The sequence below is a fragment of the Bos javanicus genome, chromosome 26 (assembly GCF_032452875.1).
Source record: "Bos javanicus breed banteng chromosome 26, ARS-OSU_banteng_1.0, whole genome shotgun sequence".
NCBI classification, from domain to species: Eukaryota; Metazoa; Chordata; class Mammalia; order Artiodactyla; family Bovidae; genus Bos; species Bos javanicus.
Genome location: NC_083893.1, coordinates 11,853,175 through 11,878,073, shown reverse-complemented (window position 1 = coordinate 11,878,073; position 24,899 = coordinate 11,853,175). Strand labels below are relative to the sequence as shown.

The following is a 24,899-nucleotide window of genomic DNA, read 5'->3' as shown; positions in this document are numbered from 1 at the left end:
TGTTTCCTTGCTCCTCCCACATCTCATTTTGCAGAGCCTTTGCAATGAGGTTGCTTTCCAAGCCACGCAAGAGGAAGTAGGATAGTTTCTATCCCTTTAGACATCTGGAGGAATCCTCTTGCACTTTACTCACCTTCAGAAAGGAGTCTTAAAAGTCCAAAGGAATAGCTCAAAAGCTTTGCAAATTGCTAGTGACTGTGACCCTTTCCATCTAATTTATTTCAATCTTCAAGGCCTGTATTAGTCTCTATTTTTATAGCAAAGCAATGGACCGTCTTTAAGGCTTTCACTTCTTATTTTTATTTTACTTTCTCTCTCAACACTTTTTTTCATTTCCTGTAAACCTTTTTCAGTTCACTTTTCCAACTCGACATTCATCTTGACAAGCGATAAGGAAGTAACTTGGAGGGAAGAGGGATATGGAGACAAAGGAAAAAGAGAAGTGGGGAAAAGTAATTGTTGTAGTGAAGTCTTTAGAGAAGTTTGATAACGTGAGAAGAGTGGAGAATCAGGTTTTGAATGGATTTTACTGTGCAGACTGGGGAGAGACCATGAAGAAAAAAAAAATCAGAAAACCAAAGTGAGAGTTAATAGACAGAAAAAAAGAGTGAAATGGAGTTAGGATCTCTTTAGTGGCTTGGTCATCAATTAAGTTCATAAATTGTTACTACTGGACAAACCACTGGCCTTAGGAAACAGTACCAAGAGAAAATGCTTAGTCCAATGACACATAACAACTTGTAACTTCTCATGGCATTTGTTCCTTAGTGAAAGTAGAATGCCTGATTCTGCTTATTTCAATAAAAACAGCTTTGACACATACGAACAGTATACTTGATTGGGACAGCAACCAAAACAATGACTCGTTTTCATCTCACATGCAAATCTTAAGACTTAACTGACAAAACCATACTGTTTTATAATTATTTTTGCATCTAGTTACCATACATTTGGAACCATATTCTTCTCTGAAGCGCATCAACACAATTTTTTTCAAGCTGGAAAATGCCTGTCTACCCACCTTCTTTTCTGTTCTTCTGGTATTTACCAAGTGGCTAATGTATGCAAACCTTTGTGTTCCATTTTCAAGTGGCTCAGAAATAAAGCTAGATGAAGCAGCCCTCTTTTTGGTATCCCTGATGAAATTTTAGTTCTGGAGAAAACAAGTGATATTGTAATCTGATTTATAATGGTAAAGGACCTGTATTGTTTTTATCTGCCAGGTAGCTTTTATTTTTCTAATAACAATGCCCCTCCTCTGCCTTAAGAAAAAAAATGTCCTTCTCTCATGCCACCTGGTTCTGGCGTGACTATCAGAACAGTTTTCTCCTTTTTCTAACCCCTCTCCCTATGGAGTAGGGCTCTGATCCAGACCTCACCAACTGTGTCCCTCCTTCAGCAGATACGCACTTGAACCATTGTAAGGGAAAGAACAAATGTCATGTTTTGCTATTTAAAAATTTGTATTTAATTTGATTTTCTACCGTAAGCCTCGTGTGTATGTGTGTGCACCTATGTACCCTCAGTCGTTCAGTCTCATAAATTTTGTTAAATGTTTTAACACTCAGCCAGCAACTTTTTAAAAAACAGCCAACCATGTGAAAATTCACAACAGCAGAAAGTTAATCTTTACTTCCCTTATTCTCATAGATGTTATACAGTTTAAAGTTACTGCTTTTGCCAAGAGAAGTAACAGCCCCTTAGTCTGCCTGGGGGGATGAATAAGTACTCCTATGAACCCATGACCAAACGTGGGAGATGTATATTACTAATAGGAATGGGAGGAACATGAACAACTCTTGAACTCGAGATTCACACTTGGTTATACTGAACTATATGTAATGTATATAGTGGTCAAATATGGTTTTTAAAACAACCTTATATAATTAAAAAAAAACACTTGGGCATTCTACTCCAACAAATTCTCTCTTAAATTTTTGTTTTTTTATTTGGTTGTGCTCGGTCTTAGTTGAGGCATTCAGGATCTTTAGTTGAGGCATGAGAGCTCTAAGTGGTGGCATGTGGGATCTAGTTCCCTGACCAGGGATGCTCCCCTGTGTTGGAAACACAGAGTTTTAACCATTGGACCACCAGGGAAGTCTTAACAACCAATTCTCTTTATATACAATTCAATCTTGAATAGGTGGGGGTTTTTCAATTGAAGTACAGTTGATTTACAGTATTGTGTTCATTTCTAGGATAGAGCATAGTGATTCAGTATTTTTGCAGATTATATTCCTTTATAGGTTATTACAAGATAACGGGTCTAATTCCCTATGCTAGAACAGTAAATCCTTGTTGTCTATTTTATACATAGAACTTTGTACTCTTTAACCCCATACTCCTGTTTTATTCCTCCCCGCATCTCACATTTGGCAACCCAAAACCTGTTTTATTTATCTGTGAATCTGTTTCTGTTTTGCTTATGCATTCATTTGTATTGTTTATTTAGATTCAGGTGGGCTTTTTTTTTTTTTTTACATCATTTAGCTATTCACCCAGAAAACTGCCTAACAGTCTTCTGACTAGACATATCACAAAAGGTCATACAACCCTAGAATTTACAAACCTGACTGCACAAGAGCCACCTGTGGATTTTTTTTTTAATTCTGATTTCCAGATCCTTCCCTGTTTATTTTTAACAAGTTCCATGTGTTATTCTTCTCTACATCTAGCTTAGCTTGAGAATCGCTAGCTTAGTCCATCTTTCTCCAAATTGTTCATCTTCAGTCTTGAAAAATTAAAATTCCAAAAATGTGCATGCTTAGAGTGAGAATCATCTTCTTACTCTTCATATAAGTATTTCAGTTTCAGAACACAGAGGCTCTCCTTGATGACTATAAGCTGTCAAGATCCTTTTGCGAATGTAAAGTACATTACCAGAGTTGTTTACAAGATGCAGGGTCCCATTTTGTATGATGGTTAAATGATGAATCAGATGCACGAAGTGTTTTAATGACTCAAACATAAATTGCTGTGTAGATTTCAATTGCAAATAATTGTATTAATTATTTCAGGTCATTTGGATACCACCTAGTAAAGTTTACCATCCATGGTCATGGTCAAGAATGTAACATTTTCTCCCCCAAACATGCTGAAATTTACATTTAGAGAGTAGTGAGTTATTCAATATCTGGTCTCTAGCAGGAAGAGTGGAGAAGGCAATGGCAACCCACTCCAGTGTTCTTGCCTGGAGAATCCCAGGGACGGGGGAGCCTGGTGGGCTGCCGTCTATGGGGTCGCACAGAGTCAGACATGATTGCAGCGACGCAGCAGCAGCAGCAGCAGCAGGAAGAGAGGAAGTGGAGATTCTCTTCCATGGAACAAGAGGAAAAACATAACAGGAAATGCACAGGCAGGAGAACAGTTCACTTAGACCTCAGGCACAACCTGTCAATGCTTTGAATCCTTTCTTCCTCCCCCAGTTACATTAAAATCATTCCCAAGTCACACTTCTTTCTCTCTCACTCCCATGGCTTGGAACAGGCTATTCTGTACTCCTTGATGAAGTCCTGTTTCTTAAGACCCGTTGAACTGTTTCCCTTCTGTAGAGGTTTCTTTAGTTCTCTGGGTTTGTTCTCTACCCACTCAATATCTCTATTTAGCTTTCATGACAGTTCAGTTCATTTGCTCAGTTGTGTCCAACTCTTTGTGACCCCATGGACTGCAGCATGCCAGGCTTTCCTGTCCATCACCAACACCCAGAGCTTGCTCAAACTCATGTCCATCAAGTCAGTGATGCCATCCAACCATATCATCCCTCTGTCTTCCCTTCTCCTCCTGCCTTCAATCTTTCCCAGCATCAGGGTCTTTTCCAATGAGTCAGTTCTTGGCATCAAGTGGCCAAAGTATTGGAGTTTCAGCTTCAGCATCAGTCCTTCCAATGAATATTCAGGACTGATTTCCTTTAGGAATGACTGGTTTGAGCTCCTTGCAGTTCAAGGGACTCTAAAGAGTCTTCTCCAACAGCACAGTTCAAAAGCATCAATTCTTCATCAAAAGCGCATTTCAAAATCATTTTTGAATTTCCAATTCCTAGCACAGTGCCTGACACCCAGAAAGTGCTGATTAAATGCTTAATGAATAGTAAATGAAATAATTTGCTTGATTAAATTTCCTTTCTACTGAAACTAACCTGCCCTACTTGTGTGTTTAAGTGGCAACTAGAGAGGGCTAGGTGTCCCCTTGAGTTCCATGGCACAACAATAAATCCACTGGCCTTTTCAAATAATAGACAGGAGTCCCTATCTGGCAGCCGCATTCAGCAACTTGCCAGTTCTGTGACTGGGTTGCTGTGGTTTCAACCCATGAAGAGACAGAGGAAAAACCTGGTGTGAAAAACCCAGGTGTGTGTAACCAGGTAAACTAAATGACCAGTTTCAAAACCCAGGAATATCAGCTTTATTTTGGCAGTATTTTTTTTATTGTAATATAATTGCTTTACAATGTTGTGTTAGTTTCTGCTCTACAACAAAGTGAATCAGCTATGTGTATACATGTATCTCCTTTGTAAGCCTCCCTCCCACCCCACCCCACTCCTACTCTTCTAGGTCATCACAGAGCACCGAGCTGAGCTCCCTGTAATACAGCAAGTTCCCACTAGCTATCTACTTTACACATGGTAGTGTATATACATCAGTGCTTCTCTTCCACCCTCCCTTCGGTCCACAGTCCATTCTCTAGGTCTGGATCTCTGCTCCTGTCCTGCAGGGAGGTTCATTGGTACCATTTTCCTAGATTCCATATGTATGTGGTAATATATGATTTTGTTTTTCTCTTTCTGACTTACTTCACTCTGTATGACGCTCTCTAGGTCCATCTACATCTTTGCAAATGGCACAGTTTCATTCCATTTTATTGCTGAGTAATAATCCATTGTATATATGTACCATATCTTCTTTATCCATTCCTCCATCAATGGACATTTAGGTTGCTAAAGATACACGCACTCCACTTCATTGCAGCACTATTTACAATGGCAGTAGGTATTGAGAGCTGTCCTAAAACCAAGAGGAGGACAGAGATCAAAGAATAGGGGCATAACCATGGATCCCAGGAAGAGATGATATAGGTTGCAGGGACTAGCAAATGATGACTCGGTTTTACCAGGACTGAAAGACTGTAATAGTCAGGACTCTAGAATTACAAGTGATAAAAAAAAAAAAAGAATGTAACTGCAAAAGAATATATAGAAAAAAATACATCCCTCCTCTAGGATCCCAAAGCCCTCTCTGGGTGTCCTTATAGTGTATCATATTATCTTTTTTCACTACCAAACTGTGAGCCCTTCAAGAAAATTCCTCTTCTGTTCCAAACACCCCCCAGGAACCCAACGTATTGTCTGACACTTAATTTACACCTAACATGTTTTGCCGTTGAACTTTAAGAATGTAGAAGTGTCTAACCTGTGCCCTCTAAGTCCTAGAGCTAAAGACAAGATTTTAGTCCAATGTGTTTTACTATGTGAATTTCAGGATACTTCTAGGAGCTCCTTGAATCTGCCATTATGAGACATTTTTGCCCTAAATTATGTGTGATGACTAGAGTTCCATAGATGAGAGAGATAAACAGACATGAGCAGAAAAGGAAAAAAAAAAAAAAACATACATAAACAAAATAGAAAGACTGTACTTTTTCTTAGTAATGATACACTAAACAGTGTTTTATCTAGTGCCTGAGAAAGTAAAAGCTTCTTTAATTCCACTGCTATTTTGAAATGAAATCTGCCGTTGTTCTGACTGTTCGTTGCTCCAAAGTTTGGGTGTGCTAGCTGATATATGGTGCAGTGACTCTGATACAGTGTTAGATGTATGAGTGACAGAATGGTATCAGCTTTTTGCAGAAGTTAGCTCCAATTTTATTGAAAAAGAAGTTATCTGAGGAGATTGAGCAGTGACTGCATATGCATATAAATGCTCCAGCAGTCAGACTTGTAAAGTATCCACATTTTCCAAACTGACTTACACAATAGAGAGAAAAACTCCTACTTTTCTTTGTCTTATGTATCACTAAAGGGGCACTATAAAATATATTTTATATAAGTGTATATAAATATCATTGCTATAAAATATCATTGCTTCCCTTTCTTGCTTTTTATCACTATGAGTCCAGACGTAAGATTATATTAACAGTAAATGGACATCCTGGCCTATGCTTTCTTCACAAGGAGAATGTCAAATTCTTACAGTTATCTCCTCATTTATTCCATATGAATTCAATGCATCAATTGCCTATTTTATGGCAGACATAGGATCTGAATATGGAGAGATTCATAATTCATAGTCCTAGCCTTCAAAGTGCTCAAAGTCTAAGGAAAAAACAAAGAGTTATCATATAATACCCTAAGTGCTATGATAAAGACTTTACAGGGTAATGTATCACCATGGAGGGGAAAAAACCTCTAACTGCCCATCTGGGAGGATGGGAATTTGGAAGGGCTTGGACATGTTTAGAAGGAAGTATCATGAGAAATTTACGGCAATTCCACGGACAATTTGGAGATACTATTGTAATACTTTGAGGTCTGCTAGGCTAAGTCGCGGAGAAGGCAATGGCACCCCACTCCAGTACTTTTGCCTAGAAAACCCCATGGACGGAGGAGCCTGGTAGGCTGCAGTCCATGGGGTCGCTAGAGTCGGACACGACTGAGTGACTTCACTTTCACTTTTCACTTTCCTGCATTGGAGAAGGAAACGGCAACCCACTCCAGTGTTCTTGCCTGGAGAATCCCAGGGACGGGGGACCCTGGTTGGCTGCCGTCTATGGGGTTGCACCGAGTCGGACAAGACTGAAGCAACGCAGCAGCAGCAGGCTAAGTAGATTTCTTCCAAATAGTAAACCAGTAAGAGTTTGCTGTTGAATGCAAAAGTCTTAATTCTGAGTGAAATGAAGATCTGGAATTTGCCCATTTGGCATAAACTATACCCACAACCTGAATAAAGCAAGCCAAATAAATCAATGATTAATTCAATTCACACAAAAGCAAGATCCCTTAACCCAGTTTCCATGGAAATTGTTTCTCCAGACCTTAATCTTAGTTCCAGGTTTGCTATCCTCTAAGGACCTAGTCAAAAAAGTGATGCAGGTTTACTAACAAAGGTATACACACTGATGGAGGTAAAGCTGATAAGCATTAGGACACCATGATAGTAGAAAACCTCAATGTAAAATTTGGGATATCAGGCCTAGCAATGGCTGAGAATAATGCTCTTTAGAAAATTATAAATGGTGCACCTGAAGGATGAATGGTACAGTTTGTTTTCCATTATAGCCCCCAAATACATAGCTGTTTACTCTTTTTCTTAAGACTGAAGTCTAGTTGAATTTCAAGATTCATTTCAGGTGTACAGTAGTGATTATTTTTGCAGATGATATTTCATTATAGATTATTACAAGATAATGGGTATTATTCCATTTTATACAGTAAGTCCTTGTTGCTTATTTATTTTCTATATAGCAGTTTGTATCTGTTAATTCAATACTTCTAATCTGTCCCTCCCCCTTCCCTCTCCCCTTTGGTAACCACAAGTTTGGTTTCTTTTATCTGTGAGTCTGTTTCTGTTTTGTATACAGATCCACTTGCATTATTTTTTAGATTCCATATATAAGTGACATCATATATAGTATTTGCCTTTGACTTATTTCACTAAGCATAGTATTCTATAAGCCAAGCCACACTGCTGCAAATGGCAATGTTACATTATTTTTATGGCTGAGTAATATTCAATTACATGCATGTACCACATCTTCCAATCCACTCAACTGTTGATGGGCACTTGGGTTGCTTCTATGTCTTGGCTATTGTAAATAGCGCTGCTATGAACACTGGGGTACACGAATCTTTTTCGATTAGTATTTCCTTTTTTCCCCAAATATATAGCCAGGAGTGGAATTGCTAGATCGTATGGTATTTCTATATTTAGCTCTTTAAGGAACCTCTATACGGTTTTCCATATGGCTTCACCAATTTACATTCCCACCAACAGTGTACACATGTATCCCTTTCTCCACATCCTTTCCAACATTTGTTTTCTGAAGACTTTTTGATGATAGCCATTCTGACTGGTATGAGGTAATACCTCATGTGGTTCTGATTGGCATTTCTCTAATAATTTAAAAATGTTGAGCAATTTTTCATGTGCCTACTGACCATCCATATGTCTTCTTTCAAGGAATGTCTGTTTAGGTCTTCTGCCCATTTTCTTGATTTGATTGTTTGGTTTTCTGATATTGCATTGTATGAGCTGTTAATGTATTTGGGAAAATAACCCCTTGTCAGTTGCTTCATTTGCAAATATTTTCTCCCATTTCATAGGCTCTCTTTTCATTTTGTTGATGATTTCCTTTGCTATACAAAAGCTTTTAAGTTTGATTAGGTCCCATTGGTTTATTTTTGCTTTTAATTCTTTTGCCTTGGGAGATGAATCTAAGAAAATATTGCTGTGACTTATGTTGACCGTTTCACATGTGTTCTCTACTCTGACCCTGATCATGACTATTAAACTGTAGGCATAATGGAGATAGGGAGAGAGTACGCTATCTCATTCATAGAACTTGACATTTTGTAGTTACTAGGGATACCTGTATAGGAATGAAGATGGAGGGACTTTCTCCTTACAGGAGTGCCCTTTCTTTTTATTCCTGACTGTAATTTGGTTCTCTGTGTCACTACATACTTCAGAGAATTCTGAAGATCACTACCCAGTATCCTTTCTAAAATGATTCAAATCCACGACAAATCCACTTTCTGAGGAAGTGATTGAAGCCCTGGATGTTCCCCATTACATAAACAATTATCACAAGAACTATTCGAACACATTTTTAAGAATAAAATATACTAATTTAAAACATTAACATGTATAATATCATATTTTGAGGAAGTATATATTTAAGACATACAAAAAAAGATAAATAAGAAAGTGTTAAAATGTTACAACTGCAAAATCTTTAGACTCTTAAACAGATTCCGTGTTCTAAATAGCATTTTGTCCAGGATGGTTACTGTGACTAATTTGATGTGAACTTGGAGAAGGCAATGGCAACCCACTCCAGTACTTTTGCCTGGAAAATCCCATGGACGGAGGAGCCTGGTGGGCTGTAGTTCATGGGGTCGCTAGAGTCGGACACAACTGAGTGACTTCATTTTCACTTTTCACTTTCATGCATTGGAGAAGGAAATGGCAACTCACTCCAGTGTTCTTGCCTGGAGAATCCCAGGGACGGGGAAGCCTGGTGGTCTGCCGTCTATGGGGTCGCACAGAGTCGGACACGACTGAAGCGACTTAGCAGCAGTAGCAGCAGCAGAGAGACTCTGAGCCATCTCAAAGTCAAGAAGTGTGGGCCAGTATTGCAATATTATCAAACATGTAACACATATTCATTGTAGAAAAAGTAGAGAATACCAGGAATTACAAAGATTAAAAAAAAAAAAAAACACCTGTAACCCCATGACTTATGAGATAACCATATTAGTAAGCTTTTAAAGTATATTTTCTAGATTTTTTTCATATTCTTTAGTTGTAAAAAAATAAAAAGGAATTATATACACATACTTTTTAAAATTATTTACTTGGCTATGCTGGATCTTAATTGTTATCCACAGGATCTTTGTTTGCTGCATGTATACTTTTTTTTTTTTAACTTTATTTTTAATTTTATTTTTAAACTTTACAATATTGTATTGGTTCTGCCATATATCGAAATGAATCCACCATAGGCGTACATGTGTTTCCCATCCTGAACCCTCCTCCCTCCTCCCTCCCCATACCATCCCTCTGGGTCGTCCCAGTGCACCAGCCCCAAGCATCCAGTATCGTGCATCGAATCTGGATTGGCGACTCGTTTCATATATGATACTTTTTTAACCTGTTTCCATTCACTTCATTTCCAGCTGAATGGTATAGCACTGTAGGAATTTATACCATGATTATTTAACCAGTATTGTAACTATCCTTTTGTTGGCTGGTTCAGTTACTTCCAATTTCTATCATAATTTTACAATGAACACCTTTGCAAGTGAATCTTTTCACACATCCTGAATTCCATTAGGATACACTTTTAGAAATGGGATTGAGGAGCCAAGGAATGGGCACATTTTTAAATTTTCTCAAAGTAGTCTCAAATTTTCCTACAGAACATTTGTGTCAGCAGAGCTTGAGCTTGCTCACACCCATAGTCTGGTTATTTGTATTCATGGTCATTATTTTCTCACCCTAACTTGCGTCACTCATACCACCACAATATTCCAGTGACCACTGTAGAGATCTTGGACATTCAGCAGTTGAGAATAAAGTTCATTTCCTTAGAAACCATTTTTTTCTTTTTTTCCTGAGTAGTTACACATGGCCGTCACATGATCTTTTTCAGATTTCCCCAATTAATTAAAGACATTTTAACTCAACTGAGAGTATTTCACTTATGGATGATCATCACACTAGGCTATAATTTATGCTAAATCATGTGTGAGATTTCTCAATGAGAAAAACGTATATTGAGAACAGATCTTGAATGATTTAGCATTCAAACACCAGTGCTGATGCACTGAACTGAGATTTTGGTTCAGGAGAGAGATGCTTCAAAACACCTTTTTCTCTTTGAGGCCAGAACTTGAAAATGTTTAGACGGTTATTTCATTTTAATCAATTAATTGGTTAAGTTCCCTAGCCCCCAGAGGGAAATGTTGCGAGGAAAAGTCAATTTCAATCTGTGGGGAAAATGATAACAATGGCACTTTTAACAACCAGTTACAGGAGTTGTCTTCTGCAACAGCTGGGCTGCAGTCACCAACTAGATTCCTTCTGCTTCTTTTTCTCCTTTCCTTTTGAATTTTTTTTAACAAAAAAAAAAAGAAAAAATTACAAAAGACAATTCTAAGAAAAATAAAGGATTAAAAAAGGAAAGCCTTCATTTCGAAGCATCCACAGGACACCATGGAAAGCTCCCAAGCACTAGAAAAGAAAATCTCATTCCACAGACATAAATCAGAAGAAATCCTTCTGGATACAGCTTAAGACACGGGGTGAGGATGATAACACCACAGTATCTGTTTAAAGCATTGGGCTTTGCAGGCTGCATATCCTCAAGAAAAAGATAACTTTAAGGAATTAGGGTGAATTCAGCATGTGGAGATTGTGTCACTTCCTCGTATTGTTTTTTGGTCTTTCAATGATGGTAGAATCTAGTGTGTGACCCCAGAATGCACAGGTTCTATTGTTTGATGAGACAGAATGCATAGGTTCTATTGTTTGATGGGACATTTGTTCCTCACATGCATTCCAACCCACCAGCTAGAGATGCAGCTACCATGACCCAGTACCGAGCTGGGTGGAGGAGACTGCACAGCCACTGGTAACACAGCCAACTTAACTCAGACTCTGGCTGTCCATCCTCTGATTCTCCAGTGACAGTTTTTGAATCATTCTACAAGCAGCTTGTGTGGTGGTGTGTGCACGTAGTGTGCTCAGTCGTGTCCGACTTCTTTGCAACCCCATGGACTGTAGCCCACCAGGCTCCTCTCTCCATGGGATTTCCCAGGAAAGAACACTGAAGTGGGCTGCCATGCCCTCCTCCAAGCAATCTTCCCAACCCAGGGATCAAACCCAGGTATCCCAACTTGCAGGTGGATTCTCTACCATGTGAGCCACCAGGAAACCCACAAGCAGCTTGCTGAACCACAAATTTCAAGCATTTTCTCCTTGTCAGAAGTGTTCTTTGTTTTCAAACTTTCACAGACCTCAAGTTATACTTAAAGTCATATGTTTAATTATATTCCACCAAATTTAATTTTACTTTATAAATATTCCAGAAAAAAAAAGCCTCTAGGATCAGATAGGGAACACAGTTCAGGATCTTTAGAGAAACACTTTTTAAATTTAGCATAAAAATCAACACCACATAAAATAAGCCCGATTCATTTCTAAATTGTTCATAAGAGAAAAATCATACACATAAATCACAATTGCAAGTATATTTTTTCCTTCAGCGAATCAAGCATTTTTAACCTGCAAAACTGCCTTTACTTCCTTGGTAGCAAAGTCAGGTGGTATAAGAAAAAGAATAAACTTCATTTGATAGTTTGCTAATTTTGCTGACTCTAAAGATATCAAATGTCATTTCAAAGAGAAACTGGTTTGTCACAGAGATAATAGAAGTAGTCACCATTCTTTATATATGTGTATTATATTAAAATGTATAACTTAAATTTGCTTATTAGTGACTTAAGCTGGTGACCGTTCTTTGAAGCATTATTTTTCACATTTTACATGAGTAAACAGGCTCAGAGATGTTAAATTACATGCAACAGAGTCATATGTGAATAAAGATATGGCCCTGAAATACGTTACAGCTAATGTGTCACAAAAGCTATATTACCATACTTTCTGTCATGTCTCATTTTTCTGTGGTCACCTCAGCCATCCTCTAAAAAAAGGTGATGCAGTTTAGAAAATATCCCAGTCCTTCCTTGTTACCTATTTCTCTAGTAATAAATTCATTTCTGCAACAAATAATAAATGACTATTATATTTGGCACTGTAGCACCAAGATGACTAATTTTATGGTCATGACCTCCAAGATCTCAGTTTAGCAACAAAATATACAGATATTTTTCAAATTAGTTAAAAGAGCCTAAAATGAGTTAAAAGGATAAGTGTATGTGACAGTAGAAGATACAGTGTGGCAACCCACTGCAGTGTTCTTGCCTGGAGAATCCCATGGACAGAGGAGCCTGGCGGGCTACAGTCCATAGCGTCACAGAGTCGGACACAACTGAAGTGACTTAGCAGACAAGCAAACAGTGCTCAAACCTGCATTGTGGTGGGCTTTGCAATGTGAGTGCATGCTAAATGCAGGTTGACCGAACAGGAGGTCCCAGTCCATGCTCCCTCCTTTCAGATATTTTTTATTTCCATTATCAGACAAATTTGCCTCCTCTGCCACCTATTGGCAGGAGAAAACATCGTCTCGCTGAGTTCATCCTAAAAGCACAAACCCAGATAAAGATGATTAACCAAGAAACTGGTGTTACTACACATTATCTCCTCCACTGGATGTGTTATAAATCAGGAGAAGAAAATATTGATGGCAAAACTGAGTTTTAGTTTGGAGAATTAACCTAGCAATTATTTCTCTGTGCGTTACATTTACAGTCCTATACTGAGCATCCATACTCTGGTTTTCCTTCTAGTAAGTGCTTAAGCCTCTAAGAGCCTCAGTCTCCTTATATATCAAAAGATGACAAGGATATTGTCACTGACCAATTCACAATGAAGTTCAGAGACAAATGTGATAAAGTTATGTGACCATTGAATTACTTATCCTCAAGGATTTTCCCCTCTTTACCTCTTCCCACTAAAAAAAAAAAAAAAAAATTCTTGGAAATAGCTGTTAAATTCATTTGCCTCATTTTCCAGAGGAAACAACAGAGTCCCATAGAGGTGATGCTTCAAGATGTGTTTGTGAACTTGAAGAAACCAATGACAGATCTGGCCCTATGGTTAGAACTGAGAAGTAGCTTGCTGCTAAGTCGCTTCAGTCGTGCCCAACTCTGTGCAACTCCATAGATGGCAGCCCACCAGGCTCCCCCGTCCCTGGGATTCTCCAGGCAAGAACACTGGAGTGGGTTGCCATTTCCTTCTCCAATGCATGAAGGTAAAAAGTGAAAGTGAAGTCGCTCAGTTGTGTCTGACTCTTAGCGACCCCATGGACTGCAGCCTACCAGGCTCCTCCGTCCATGGGATTTTCTAGGCAAGAGAAGTAGCTTAGAGACCCACAATAGAACAGCTACAGTCCCTCACCATTTTGTATCTTTATTTGCAGCTCCTATCACATTCTGAGTAATGGAGTCAGTGTGTGCCTGTGCCTAGATCTTATATAATAGAAATGTCTTGTATTCTGCACAGTGCAGAATCAAGTACTTTATAAATATTAAATGGATGAACTGGTGAATGCAATAAGCTTAGATTATTTAGCATAATACATTTACTATGTAGAGAATACATTCACTTGAGGCCCCGAAAGTCTTGGTAATTCGTTCAGTCAACAGAGTAAATCAGAAGTGGGGCCAGAAGTCACGCTGAGATTCTGATTCTAGGCTGTTACATTTTCCTCCGTTGTTCCTCTCTTCCAGTGTGAATTCCAGACTGCCAAAGTCTCGAAATAGGTTGGTCTCCTCTGATCCTCTGAAGTTCTAGAAACTGTGGTTCTTTCTTTCCCAGGAAATGTATGGATCATTGATGACTGTGTTGGAATGGGGACAAAGGTGCTGCAATATAGAAAGTGTTGGGATTCAAGTGAGTATAATAGCATATGGGAGACACCAAGCATGGCTTGCAAACTTACTGCTGGCTGAAGGCAGCGGGGCTGATTTGCACTGGACCGAGCAGAGCAAATATGATGACCTATGTCATACATGACTATCTTTGTTCTGGACAAATCCAGCTCTGGGACAGTAACACATTTGGATATCATTGCTTCTAAGAGTAGGGATTCATTGAATGGCACAGGTGGTTTATCGCAACATATGTCCACCATAAGAAAGACAATTCCAGGAGCATCTTTTCTCAGGGATAGCCTTAACTATCTGTGTTAAGAAACTACTTTAATGCTAGTGACAGCTCAGGGCCTTTGGGCTAGCTTTATTTCTGAAAGCTACACAAAAGAAAAACCAAATTTGATACGTTTTTATTGGTGGCTAAGTAAATCGACTATTAATAATAACCTAAGGGTCAGCTTGGTTATTGCTTAGTCCGTGCCATCACAAAGAGTCAGACACAGCTGAGCAACTAACATGGGACTTCCCTGGTGGCTCAGACAGTAAAGAATCTGCTTTCAATACAGGAAACCCGGGTTTGATCCCTGGATCAGGAAGATCCCCTGGAGAAGGAAATGGCTACCCACTCCAGTAATTTTGCCTGAAGAATCCTATGGACAGAGGATCCTGGCAGGCTACAGTCCATGTCACAAAGAATCAGACACGACTGAGCAGCTAACACACACTATATACCTCTTGAGCACAGATTATAATATTATTTATAGGAATAAATAGCATTGTGGTAAATGCTTACGTTTCTTTAATCATCACAACAGTCCTATGTGGTTGACAAGGCAGATGAGGAACCCCGAGGTTCAGATACATCAAAGGATTTGTCTGGGGAAGTATGGGTAGAAAGGGCTTCCCAGGTAGCACTAGTGGTAAAAAAAAAAAAAAAAAAAACACCTGCCTATGCAGGAGATGTAAGAGACGTGGGTTCAATCTCTGGGTCAGGTAGATCCCCTGAGGAGGGCACGGCAATCCACTCCAGTATTCTTGCCTGGAGAATCCCATGAACAGAGGAGCCTAGACGGCTACAGCCTATAGGGTCACAAAGAGTTGGACACCACTGAGAAACTTAGCAGGCACACATGCATGTAACAGAGACAAGCATAGATTCCATCTGCTGAGTCCTTGCCCTTAACCACTATCCTCTCAAATCCATATCCTGCCAAATCCAACCTTAAGTTTCTGTTACATGTGCACTTGACTTATCCCTCCCACTAGACAGCAAGATCTTAAAAATCAAGTCTTACTGTGAGCCTTCAAAAAGCATGTCACAATGCTTTGCAGAAATGTGTCCTATGGCAGAATAGTCAGACACTGAGATTTTGCACGTGATGGATAGATAAATGGATGATAGATAGGTATAAGAAAGGTTCAATTATTTGGGGAAGGGGGAATGGGAGAAGGAAGAGAATTGGTGGACTAGCAAAGGGAACGAGAAAAGACATTTCAGGTTTAATACTTGAGTTCTAACTTATCCAACTCTAGTAACAAGATATGTCCTTGCAGAGAAATGGCTAACATCTCTTCTGATTTACACATAAAAGGATTTATTGCAGTTCTCGCCTCTGTAAAGCAATGTAAGATCAACAGGATTAGTGGCATTATATTGTGCTCTCTGCAGAGTTTAATGCCATTTCAAGCTGTTAAAAACTTATAGAAACAAATAAGAGAGTCCAATATCAGCTGAAGCTCTAATCCCCTCGAAATAAAGGATTGTTCCTAGGTTACAATTTCCCTTGCAAATGTAAACTCAAGAGACTGCAGTTTGCAGATAACATTACTTTCTTCTTGAGTCATGACGGAGAAAGTCTGGCTGGGCATTCATGGAAGAGTGACTGATGGCAGCATAGTGCATCCATCAGTCTCATTTCTTTATTATGTCCATAGCATAGTGGGCAAGGAGTAAGGGTGACAGTAAAATGATTCTTCCTCTTCAAAGGTGAAAGGAAATTGAACATTAAAAAAAAACTGCCCTATGAACATTAAAGTACAAAATCATCCTACCAGAGTGGACAGGCAAAGTCCTTTGAAGGAGGCACAGTGACTTGTAGGCCATTCATATTTATTCATTCACCCATTCATTTGTGCATTCGTAAGTTTAGGAGATAAAATGTGTCTCTCAGAAAGGAGATTCATAAACAATGGAAGACTAGAAAGCCAAGTGTTTCTAAAATACACAGATATGTGGAAAGAGATGTGTCAGGTCACTCCAACACGTAATTCATTTGATTCTCTCCACTTATGATACTTCATAGATGTGAGACTTATGGAGTCAATTCAAAGATGTATTTTATGTTATATACTGCTAAAAAAAATCAAGCTACAATTACACTATGCTACCACACTTTTTGAGTTTTTTTTTTTTTAATTGAAGTACAGTTGATTTAAAAATATTGTGTTAGTTTCAGGTATACAGCAAAGTGATTTGGTTATATATTTTTTCAGATTATTTTCTGTTATAGGTTATTATAAGATTGAATGTAGTTCCCTGTCAATTCAGTTCAGTTCAGTTGCTCAGTCTTGTCCGACTCTTTGTGACCCCATGAATTGCAGCACACCAGGCCTCCCTGTCCATCACCAACTCCCGGAGTTCACTCAGATTCACGTCCATCGAGTCAGTGATGCCATCCAGACATCTCATCCTCTGTCGTCCCCTTCTCCTCCTGCCCCCAATCCCTCCCAGCATCAGAGTCTTTTCCAATGAGTCAACTCTTCGCATGAGGTGGCCAAAGTTCCCTCCAAAGAAATCCCAGGGCTGATCTCCTTCAGAATGGACTGGTTGGATCTCCTTGCAGTCCAAGGCACTCTCAAGAGTTCAAAAGCATCAATTCTTCAGCGCTCAGCCTTCTTCACAGTCCAACTCTCACATCCATACATGACCACAAGAAAAACCATAGCCTTGACTAGACGGACCTTTGTTGGCAAAATAACGTCTCTGCTTTTGAATATGCTATCTAGGTTGGACATAACTTTCCTTCCAAGGAGTAAGCGTCTTTTAATTTCATGGCTGCAGTCACCATCTGCAATGATTTTGGAGCCCCCAAAAATGAAGTCTGACACTGTTTCCACTGTTTCCCCATCTATTCCCTGTAGTTCCCTGTACTATACAGTAAATTCTTGTTGCTTATCTATTTCATGTATGATAATCTGTACCTGTTAATCCCCAAATCCTAATTTATCTGTTGCCCACACCCTTTCCCCTTTGGTAACCATAACTTTGTTTTCTATGTCAGTGAATCTATTTCTGTTTTGTGTATAGATTCATTTGTATTATTTTTTGTTCTTATTTATTTAAGATGCCTTTATTTGGCCATGTGGCATGTGGGATCTTACTTCCCTAGCAGGGACCTAACCACCTCCTACAGTGGAAACACTGAGTCTAAACCACTGAACCTAAACCACTGAACCACCAGCAAAGTGCTTGTATTATTCTTTAGATTCCAGATATCATACAATGTTTGTCTTTCTCTGACATTTCACTAAGCATAATATTCTCTAAGTCCATCCAGGTTGCTGCCAATGGCAGTATTACATTCTTTTGTGTATATCAATTATATAGACAATATATATAATTGTGTATATATATACACAATATTCTTTTGTATATATTCAATTATATATCACATCTTCTTAAACCAGTTGTCTGTTGATGGGCAGTTGGGACGTTTCCATGTCTTAGCAATTATGAATTCTGCTGCTATGAATACTGGGGTGCATGTATCTTTTCAAATTAGAGTTTTCATCTTTTCTAGATATATGCCCAGAAGTGGAATTGCTAGATCATTTGGTTGCTCTTTTTTTAATTTTTAAGGAAACTCCATACTGTTTTCCATAGGGGTTGCACCACTTTACATTCCCATCAGCAGTATGAGAGTGTTCCCTTTTCTCCACACTCTCTCCAGCATTTATTATTTGTAGACATTTTGGTGATAACCATTCTGATTGGTAGGAAGTGATACTTCATTGTGGTTTTGATTTGCATTTCTCTAATAATTATTAATGTTGAGCATCTTTTAATGTGCCTGTTAGTCATCTGTATGTTTTCTTTCAAGAGATGTCTATTTAGGCCTTCTGCACATTTTTCCTTTTTTTTTTTTTAAAAATTGAGGTATGACTGATTTACAATACCGTGCCAGTCTCTGCTGTACAGCTAAATGGCTCAGTCATACAGATATGTACATTCTTTTTTATATTCTTTTCCATTATGGTTTATCCCAGAAAACTGGATATAGGTCCTTGTGCTATATACTAGGACTTTGCTGTTAATCCATTCTAAATGGAATGCTTTGATAGTTTGAGTCTATTAACCCCAAATTCCAAGCGTATCCCTATCTCCCCACCCCATTCTGCCCATTTTTTTGATTGGGGTGGGTTTTTTCTTTCTTTTCTTTTATATTGAATTGTATGAACAGTTAGTATATTTTGTAAACTAACACCTTGTTTATCTCACCCTTTGCAAACATTTTCTCCAGTTTCATAGGCTGTCTTTTCATTCTGTTGATGGATTCCTTTGCTGCAAAAAGTTTCTATTTGGAGAAGACCTTGCAATATTTCTTTTACATTAGGTCTACTATTTAGTATTCATCTTTTAGTTTTTGCTTGTCTGAGAAAGTCTTTATCTCTCCTGTTTTAAATGATAATATTGCTGGAAGAGTATCCTAGGTTTCAGGCTTTTCCTTTTCAGGACTTTGAACATTTCATGCAACCCCTTCTGCCCTACAAAGTTTTTACAAAGAACTCAGTTGATAGCCTTATGGGAATTCCCTTGTAATTGACTTTGTTTCTCTCTTATTGCCCTTAGAATCTTTAACTTTCGCCATTTAAATACAGTTAGTCCCCCACACATGAATGAGTTATGTTCTGAAACTGTGTTCGTAAGTCTAATTTGTTCAAGTCCAGCAAAGTTAGCCTAGTTACCTAGCTAACATGATTGGCTTTATAGTACTATACTATGATAGGTTTATCAGAGAAGGCAATGGCACCTCACTCCAGTACTCTTGCCTGGAAAATCCCATGGACGGAGGAGCCTGGTGGGCTGCAGTCCATGGGGTCGCTAAGAGTCGGACATGACTGAGTGACTTCCCTTTCACTTTTCACTTTCATGCATTGGAGAAGGAAATGGAAGCCCACTCCAGTGTTCTTGCCTGGGAATTTCAGGGACGGGGAAGCATGGTGGGCTGCCGTCTACAGGGTCGCACAGAGTCGGACACGACTGAAGCGACTTAGCAGCATGATAGGTTTATAATACTTTTCACACAAATAATACATAAAAAAAACAAACACAAAAATAAAGACATTTTTATTCTTACAGTATAGTACCTTGAAACAGTATAGTAATACAGTCCAACAGTTGGCATATAGGCACTGGCATCAAGTGAACAGGCAAAGAAGGGTTACTGACTGGCGGAGGGAGAGGAAGTGGGAGATGGTAGAGCTTGAAGGATGGTTAGCAATAGCTTAATTTCACTCACATCCCACGTTGATAAAACACATGTTGACATCTTTGAAGGTTGACAACTTGAATGTTCAAATGTAGAGATGGTCTAATATGTCTTGATGTGGGTCTGTTTGGGTTCATCTTGTTTCGGACCCTCTGTGGTGGCTATACCAGGATACTGTATTCTTCTTTGGGTGTGGGAAATTTTCAGACATAATTTCTTCAAATCAATTTTTAATCCCCTTCTCTTTCTTCCTTCTGAAACCCCTATTATGTATGCATAGGTTGGTACATTTTATATTATCTCATAGATCTCATATGTTGCTTTTTTTTTTTTTTTTTTGTCTTTGTTGTTCTAATTGGGTGATTTCCATTATTCTAACTTCCAGATCAGTTAATTTGCTCTTCTGCATTATTTAGTCTGCTGTTCATTGCTTCTAGTTTGGTTTTTAATCTCAGCAATTGAGTTGTCTAATTTTGATTGGCTCCTTTTTATAGTTTCTAGTTCCTTGTTACAGTGATCTGAATTTCTATCAATAAAGTACTATAGGAATTAAGAAAGATTATTACCTCCCTTCTGAACTCAGGGTCTAGTAGACTGGCAAGGTCATTTTCATTATTTGCTCTTTGGGGGAATTTCTCTTGTTCTTTTCATTGGAAGTAGTTTCTCTGCTTTTTCATCTTAACTTTGTCTCTATGAATTTAGGAGGAACAGTTACCTACTGTGGTCCTGAAGGGTTGCTATTATGTAGGATCGTCTCCTTGTAGACTGTGTGAGTCCAGTATTTTTGGTATGGATGCCTGCCACATCTTTCCTCAGAGTATGCTGGCTGTTTCCCCCCGATAGGAGATGTGACCGATGGTGTGGTGTCCAGAGACTGCACTAGATGTTGGGAAGGGCCTATGCTTTGCCCCATGGATGTCACAGCCCTGTCATTGGTGGGGTCTGCTCTCCAATTGTTGGAGTAGAAACCCGGAGGGTCGGGTTCAATAAAGGATCCCTTGTGCTTAAGTGTGTGCTTTGTCTCCAGGAAGGATAAGCTGAAGCACGTGATGCACATGTGGTCACAGTGAAATGACCACCTGTGCATGCCTCTGAGGTTCTGCCCAGAAGCAGCCCGAGGTCATGTCCCTTTCTCTATGTGTTCATTCAAGACCTGCTTCTAGGCTAGCACTAGAGCCGAGGGCACTGTGCGGGCAGGAATCAAGGTGGCTTTGCTGTTACCTGTGTTAGGGTTACCTGTGTTAGCCTTTGTGTTAGGGCTTTCCTGAGACCTGTCTGCCCCAGTTCTGGTTCTAAGCAGCTGTGTGAGGGAGAAGGAACCAGAGCACTCGAACTGGGTGAGGAACCCCTGCATACTCCTCCCCAGGGGCTTTCCACTGGAATGGTGCAAATCTATGATGCTGTCTACCAGCCAGTATACATGGCAACAAAATCTACAGCTGGCTGACCCGCCCTTGGATCTGCCCTCCTGCTCCAAGGCTGTGAGTACTGGTGATGGGCTCACAGGTCAGCCCGCCCCCAGCTGTGTGCGTGTGCACATGGTCCACCACTTCAAGAGTTGTGCCCAACTATAGTTGTTGTGTGTGTATGCCCAGTCATGTCCCACTCTTTGCGACCCCATGGATTGTAGCCTGCCAGGCTCCTCTGTCCATGGGACTTCCCAGGCAAGAATATTGGAGTGGGTTACTATTTCCTTCTCCAGCGGATCTTCGTGATCCAAAAATCAAACCCACATCTCTGGTATCTCCTGCTTTGGCAGGCAGATTCTTTGGCACTGTGCCACCTGGGGAGCCCCCTGTAGGCACCCTGACAAGAGGCTCAGAAGGTCAGCCTGGCCATAACCCAGGCCCTCTGGTCTGTCTCTGAGCAGCTAGACCAAGTCCCTTCCTAGGGTCTGTCTGCCCAGGTTTCGGCACCAAGCTGCTACGCATATTAGCACCCATGCCTGACTCTTGTTTCAGGCTAGGTAGTAAAGCTAGGTGGCAGCCATCGGCACTGGTCTCTCTCTGCCCCGAGTGCTAGCAAGCTAGCAGAGGAGCACACAGAGTCCAGGCTCCCGCGGCACCTCTAACCTGTTTCAGTCTACAGCGGGGCTTCACAGGCCAAGCGCCTGCCAGTAGGGAACCCCCTACATTCACAGATCCCTCCCAGCGATGCCAATCCCATCGTAAAGCCTTGTTTTGATCCTACCTGGTTCTATGAGGATCTTTCTTGCAAGATTGGTTGTGGAAGAGATCTTCTGCCAGTTTCTAGCTGATTTTCTGTGAAAACTGTTCCACTTGTGGATTTATCTGTGATGTGTTTGTGGGGCAGGGGAGGTCCAAACCCTCCTACTCTACCATCTTGATCCCATCCACTATTGAATTGCTATTGTTTACCTGTACACTTGACTTATTCCTGCTCCTAAACTGCAAACTCCTAGAAACCAAAGATCAAGTCATCGTGTGACTGAGATGTGTCTTTATTTTATCCTAAAGCAGAGTGCTGATTAAGGCTTTACTTTGTACAGCTTCCTATTGTCCACCACCCTCAAATCTACTCCCCACCTTTCTCCATTCGGCCTTCTGACCCAGAAGACTGATCTGCAGGGGCCACCTCAGCAGTCCTCAAGGTACAGTCCTCAAATCCCTGGGTTTCTACAAGACTTTTTCACGAGGTACACAAGTCAAAACTACAAGAATACTAAGACAGTACTTGCCTTTTTCACTGTGCTGCCATGCGAACCAATGGTGCAAAAGCAAAGGTGGATAAAACTGCTGTTGCCTTAGCAGGAATCAAGGCAGGGCACCCACTTGCTGGTTGTCATTGTGTTCTTCCAGCTTCCCTGGTGGCTCAGACGGTAAAGAATCTGCCTGCAATGCTGGAGACCTGGGTTCGATCCCTGGGTCGGGAAGTTCCCCTGGAGGAGGGCATGACAACCCACTCCAGTATTCCTGCCTGAAGAATCCCATGGACAGAGGAGCCTGGCGGGCTACACCCCATGGGGTTGCAAAGAGTTGGACATGACTGAGTGACTTTCACATTCACACTGCGTTCTCCACTCACTCAGCACTCTCAATTCTTAAAGAAATGCCAGCTTCATTTAAGAATGCCATGACAAAGCAGCAAAAACAGTATTAATTTCATTCACTCACATCTTTTGCGTCCATATCTTTTTAATATTCCATGTAATGAGAGAGGAGTATGCAGAAAGCATTCTTCTACTGTACACCCAAGCATGACGGTTATTTCCAAGAAACGCATTGACAGGATTGTTTAAACTGCAGGCTGAATATCTGCTTTGCTCATGGAGCACCATTTGGAAATAAGACTAACAGATAAACTATAAGTATTCGGAATTGGCTTTTGGCAGGCATCTTCTCAAAAATAACACAAGTGAATCTGTCATTTTGAGAGAAACCATTGTATTTGTTGCCAATGATACAATTTGAGCTTTTAAGCAAATATTAGAATTTTTGAAACTTATATTCGCTCTAATGAGACTGACAGTTTCCCAAAGCTTAAAAATTTTTCTGATGAGATTGGAGGTGCTGTTAACAAAACTGTTTTTTTTTTATATTGTATATTCAAGTGTGTCAATATGTAGTAGATTTGCATAATTCACTAAACCGATATTTTCCAAATGACCAAGGCATAAAACTACACAATCATGCATGGGTAAAATGTATATTCAAAGTTCAATACAGACCAATAGATTTTAATGTCACCAAGTACACAAAGTTCATTGGTATAATTTCAGATTCCATATTGCACTAACCTTTAAGAAACTACTTGTTGAGCTTTGGTGCATTATTAAAGGAGAATATACATGATTTTTGGAAGACATATTTAAAAGCCTCCTTTTCTAACTGCACGTAGGTATGAAGCTTTTTTTTTCACGCACTTCAACCAAAGTGGTATGTCACCACATTTTGAATATAGAAATCAATATGAAAATCCAGTTGTCCTCCATGAAGCCAAACATTAGTAATTCTCCAAAATGTAAAACAATGCCACCTACTTACTAGCTTTTGAAACACATAGTTGTTTTCATTGAAATGTTTCTTTATTAACATGCAATGGATTTATTACTTTTTAATTCAACTTTTTTTTTTTTTTAGTTTCTTAGCTTTTATTTCTAATGTGGTATGTATCAATGGATATAAGCTATAGAAATAGAAGTTCTTTGGGGTCCTCCATAATTTTTAAGAGTATAATAGAGTTCTGAGACCAAAAAACTTGAAAACTGGTAGTTTACATAAATGGATCGTATTACTTCTGCCTTCTGTTTGATCAAGAGATCAAATTCCTCCAAGAAATCAGAGGATGGGGGGATGGGGGCTGGCAGTGGATGTTGATTCCCCCAACTGTCTCCCTGTAGGGTTACTTGGGCTTGTTGTATCCCTCCTCCTTTTACAGTCACCCTCGGATCCTGTCTTGCAACTCTCTCACCCTGACTTCTAGGAGCACACCTCCAACCCTTTGCTTTGCGATGGCAATGTTACTATTCCCAGGTCATAGCCCTATATCTCACTATCCCTATGTTTCCCTATTCCATGTGTAAATCAGCTTCTTGTTGAGTCTCAGCTGTTAGAAACTGATGGAGGCATTTTTATCTTCTATACACATACGCTGAACTATAAATGAAATAAAAACCCCCTTTGGAATTTCTTCACAATACAAACCTGAATCTTTCTAATTACTTTCTGGGTAGGAAGAGTCACTGATATTCTTTTCCATGCTCTGTGCCATCATGTCATGGCGAATTCATGTTTCTTAAAAGAGTTAGTCACATTTCTCTCCAGATTTTTTTCCCAGGTGTTGACCCATTTTGCATGTTTTGATGCTGACACTTTTTACTTTATGCATATGCAGATTTTAACAAGCCACATCTCTATTGCTACCTGGCCAGCACAATTGTAAGATACAATTATTTATTACATAGCATAATTTTGGATATTAAAATGTGATCATATATGTCTTCAGATCAGATCAGATCAGATCAGTCGCTCAGTCGTGTCCGACTCTTTGTGACCCCATGAATCGCAGCATGCCAGGCCTCCCTGTCCATCACCAACTCCCAGAGTTCACTCAGACTCACGTCCTTCGAGTCAGTGATGCCATCCAGACATCTCATCCTCTGTCGTCCCCTTCTCCTCCTG

The 24,899-nt window shown here is 39.7% G+C and overlaps 1 long non-coding RNA gene across 2 annotated transcripts in view; it reads right to left on the bottom strand.

Moving 5' to 3' along the window:
- Window positions 1-11,893: 11,893 nt before the first annotated feature.
- The window catches only part of LOC133239158 (uncharacterized), a 155,948-nt gene continuing 142,942 nt past the window's right edge, over window positions 11,894-24,899 (bottom strand). For both annotated transcript variants that reach the window (XR_009733743.1, XR_009733742.1), the window contains 2 exons: window positions 15,215-15,349; window positions 11,894-14,260 (listed from right to left, as the gene is read on the bottom strand). This is a non-coding gene — a long non-coding RNA (uncharacterized LOC133239158). The remainder of the gene's footprint in view (window positions 14,261-15,214; window positions 15,350-24,899) is intronic.